This window comes from Nansenia antarctica (assembly GCF_963989245.1).
Source record: "Nansenia antarctica genome assembly, chromosome: 13".
Classification (NCBI taxonomy): Eukaryota; Metazoa; Chordata; class Actinopteri; order Argentiniformes; family Microstomatidae; genus Nansenia; species Nansenia antarctica.
In genome coordinates this window covers 14500343-14504861 of record NC_137683.1, presented here as the reverse complement: position 1 = coordinate 14504861, position 4519 = coordinate 14500343, and positions in this window count along the sequence as shown.

The following is a 4519-nucleotide window of genomic DNA, read 5'->3' as shown; positions in this document are numbered from 1 at the left end:
CTTGTCAGAGAAGTGACAGCACCGGTTAAGGACCAGAGCAGTGCACTGTGGTGTAGGAGAAGCAGGGGCAGGAATGAGATGACCCATGTTGAAATCCACTCCACTGCTTTTGCTTTTGCAGCTAGCCCCATCTAGTGGCGCGTTGTTGTCACTACATCTCGAGGATACACCACCACGCCATCTTCAGGAAAATACTACTACTACTTCAGAAAGTGTTCCTCGTCGTGTGTCTGGTGTGTACTGTATGCTGTGTGTAAGACCGTTGCATTCTTTAGTGACATTTTCTCTCTCTCTCTCTCTCTCTCTTCCTGTCAGGCGGTTGAACTGAGGAGTGTGTACACAGTGCAAAGTGAAGGGGGTGGAGCGTCATGAGACTATTGGCACACTAAAGGAACCAGAGTTTCAGGTCTGATCAGGTGAGTTTCCACTCTATGAGTGTGTGTGTGTGTGTGTGTGTGTGTGTCAAGAAGAATCCAATGATGTCACACCAACGTTTTCACAGGGTAGTCTGTTAATGTTTGCATGTTTGCCCGTCCGTCTTTAGCTATGTGTGTATAGCAGGGTTCCTATTTATACATACGGGGTTCCCACGGGTCCTTGAAATCCTTGAAAGTTTGTGAATTTGAGAAAAAGAAATCAAGGTCTTTAAAAGTTTTTGAAAATAGACATGGGTCATTGAAAGTGCTTGAATTCCCCCCCCCCCCCCCCCTCTCTCTCTCAAATATATATATATATATATTCAAAAATGTTTTACTTAGTTCTAGTTTTACAACTAGTTATGTCTCAAACTAGGACATTTTGGGTCCTTGAATTTGAGGGAATTGAGTCTTGAAAGTCCTTGAAAGGTCCATGAAAGGTGCTTGAATTGGATGTTTCAGAAGGTATGGGAACCCTGCATAGGTGTACTGCTAGTATTATAACCATACAGATAACTGACATGGTCCTTGCGTGAACGATCTGGGTGATTTGAGGTTTGTATTAATCTACTGGAAGTACAGCGTTACGCTACACGTCGTGTCCCGGGTTAAAAGACTTACCAGATATTCCAGATGGTGTCTTATGGGATAGTTGACCTTTGAACTTTGCAGTTTGCCTCAGCTCATATTCTAGTCTAGCGTGACCCCCGGATGGCAGATGAACACCTGTGCCTCAGAGTGGATCTCTTTACCGTGACCCCGCTCTGTAAAAGACAGCCGGGCTCCACACCTTACACAATATGTAGCGATGTCAAATGAATTTGGTTTCCATCACTTTATTTTTTTTTATTGAAACAAGGCAGGGAAACATTTAATACAGTCGTATTAATGCGTTCAAAGGGGGGGGCGGGTGGTGTGTTAATATGTAGCGTGGAGGGAAGACCCCGCTGTGCGTATAAAATGACCTCAGCGTTGGGGCGGACGGGTGGAAACACAGGTTCATTTCCACGACGCGAACGCGCAAAAACATAGGCACAAACACGTGTGTACACACACACACACAGTACGCAGTCGCTCCTCACTGATCCCTGGCTGTTCAAAGCTCCTCGTCTTGACCTCCACACCTGAAGTCTCGTGAGACTGAGTTTTTTTACATAATCTGATCCATTAGGTGTTTATTAATGCCTGTGTGGTGTTATTTTTAAAATGTTGACATTTTTGAGTTAGTAATTCATAAAATACAAAGGTTCCATCTCACAAAACAGAAAAAACGTTGACGCTTAATATCTCCGAACCACCCTAAACGGAGATAGAACCTTATAATTCTAAGCTCACGAGGTGTGTCCACTGAGGCCCCCTCTTTACTGTCATTGGTCTTCTCATCCGTTATCACTGTTAATGTCTGCACCTTACTGTCTGCATGCATACCCCTATCCTCCCTCTCTCTCCCTATGTCCCCACTCTCCCCCCTGAGTGTCAGGCCAGGGACTCCGCAGGCCTGGTCTGTTGTGTCTTCCTGTAAGAAGCCCAACCTCCTATCAACCTGAGCACGTTAACGACGGGGCTGTCTGGCAACATTTCTGTAAACACCGTTCAGGTTCTGCACGCGTCCCGCGCCGCGCGGGCTAATAGGACCGGACAGGGTGACTGTTTGGCACGCCCAAGGTGAACAGAGCTGGGAGAACGCCTTCATTCGCCGATGTGCTTTTCCACAAACAGAGCCGGGCTCCCATATCTGGCATCCAAAGCACTTTGTTTTAACAATATTTCCATTTCAAATGTCAAGTGTATGAATGTTTCCCTTGACCACAGTTTAATACAGTGTAATTATGTACACTCCATGAAACATACTGTGGGTGTGTTGTTGGGTAACTGCTTGGTTGTGTGTGTGTGTGTGCGTGTGTGTGTGTGCCCGAGTGTGTGTGTCTAGCCAATATTTGTGCGCTGCTTAAAGGCTTTAACGTTCTGTCCACATGATTCCTTATTGAGTTAATCATATCCATAACGATCCTGTTTACTTGCTCGTTGCCATGGCTACTGTTCTGTAACACTGCAGTAGTGGCGCCCCCCGATGGAAGAAATGGTCAAGAACCTTCTTTTCACCCAAAATGTAAGAAGCCCCCTCCTGTCCTGCCTTCATTCCCTACTTGAATGCAGTCTCTCTTACCCTCCCTGTCTCTCCCTCTATCTCCCCATCTCTCTCCCGCTCTCTCTCTCTCTCTCTCTCTCTCTCTCTCTCTCTCTCTCTCTCTCTCTCTCTCTCTCTCTCTCTCTCTCTCTCTCTCTCCGGTGTTTTCAAACTAGCATCACAGTACAAATATTTGGACGTGGCTTTTATGGACTGGAAGAGCGTGCGCTTTCTGTCACCGTCTGATTTTTATGGGAGCATGCGCACACGTGTGAAAACAAGATAGTGTACTCTTTAAAACCACACGCGGCTGCTAATGACACGCCATGCCTTTAATAACACCCAGCGTCTGAGGCGTGAGTTACCGCTGCGGCCGCGGGATTACGAGGCTCAGATACAGAGACGGGGCGACTCTTTCCTATTCGTAATGTCACGACCTGTCGTAGGCGCTCCCCGCGCTGTATAACGAAGCAATTCTGATAAGACCGCTGAGATTTGGCACCGAGTATCAACGAATGAGTGCAATCAACGGTTTAGCCAGATTCGCCAGGGCAAATGGCTTCCATGTCCTTTCAGGAGTGTCAGAACAATGTCACAGGCTAATAAGGCACATGAGATGACCCGCACGTAGACGTTTGTCCCGCCATAGTCTCGTTAAGAACCCCCCTCTGTCCACAATTCTGTTCTGGACTCTCTTCTTTTTTTTTTTTTTTTTCTTATGTAGTCCACCCACCACAGTCTCCGAAACTCCTGTCTGAAACACTGAACAGGCCTGAGCAGAGGATCACAGAGGATGAGTAGATGAGTGAGGATGAGGTCCCACGGTGAGGAGCTGGAAGTGGAGACGGTGTGACTGTGGGTGGTGATGTCGGGGTGTTGTCCTGCGAGGGAGAGGGGGGGGGGGGATCAGTGACCGCCAAATAACGTGGCGGTCCAGTAAGCTCGCCTACCTTTTGGACCCTGCGTGGGTCGGCCCTGTGAAGAAAACCCAATTTCCCATCAGCCCCCTGGGGGCCGCTGGCCGGCCCACCAGCGCCTCCAGCCAGACCCAGAGATGCAGAATCATTCACCGCCTGCGGAAAACACGGCCTGTGTCCATTTTGTCTCACGCGAGACCTATATTATGTGTTTACAGTCACACCGCATGAAGTGACTGACTATGCTTGTGTAGTAACTCTGTAACAACAGAGGCCGTGCTTTTTTTCGGGGAGTACGTTCAAACAGGCCGTCACCTCTGTGCCAGTCAACACCGGTTCTGTTGTTGTCTGAGACGCGGCCTTCGTGTGAAGGCTCTTGTCGAAAGATTGCGGAGTGTGTTGTGGTGTCGGTCGGTCTCTCTATCTCAGACCCTGTTTTTCCCTCTCTGCTTCGTTGGCGACGTCCAGCTGAGACCCCCGGTGGCCCCGCCCCCCCACGCCAGAGCAGACCGGACAGATGGGCCCTGTTTTTGAAAAGAGGAAGAAAAAAAAACAACCCTCTTTAGCGTCCTGGCTATCCTCATAACCCATAAGTCCCGGGGCTGTTTTCTCTTCAAATACTGATCTTACCTCAGGTTTCACACAGAGCAAGACTAAACAGCTCCAGTGTGTCTCCTAACATGCAAGCCCTTTGTTTGTTAAGGTGCTACGGTTTATCTAGTCCAGGGTTACATCTGTTTCCTAGTAGTAGTAGTAGTGGGAGGGAATTTACGACGAGCAGTTGCGGAATGCCTCCACTAGAGAGCGCCAGCACCATTTGAGGGCCCTGTTGTCACATAAAGGACAGGTAGAAGCAGAAGCATACCTTTCATTGTAATCAAGCTCATTCCTGCTCTTTTCCTCATGACTGGTCCCCCCCCACCCCACCCTCCCCTCCCCCACCGTCTCAAATCTGATACTGTGTGATTTGTGCAGAGGCCAGGGGATGGCTGAATAAAGCGTTTCGACTTGGAGTACGTCTCGAAGTTCAGCGGTTACAATCCTTTCGGGCGCAGTAA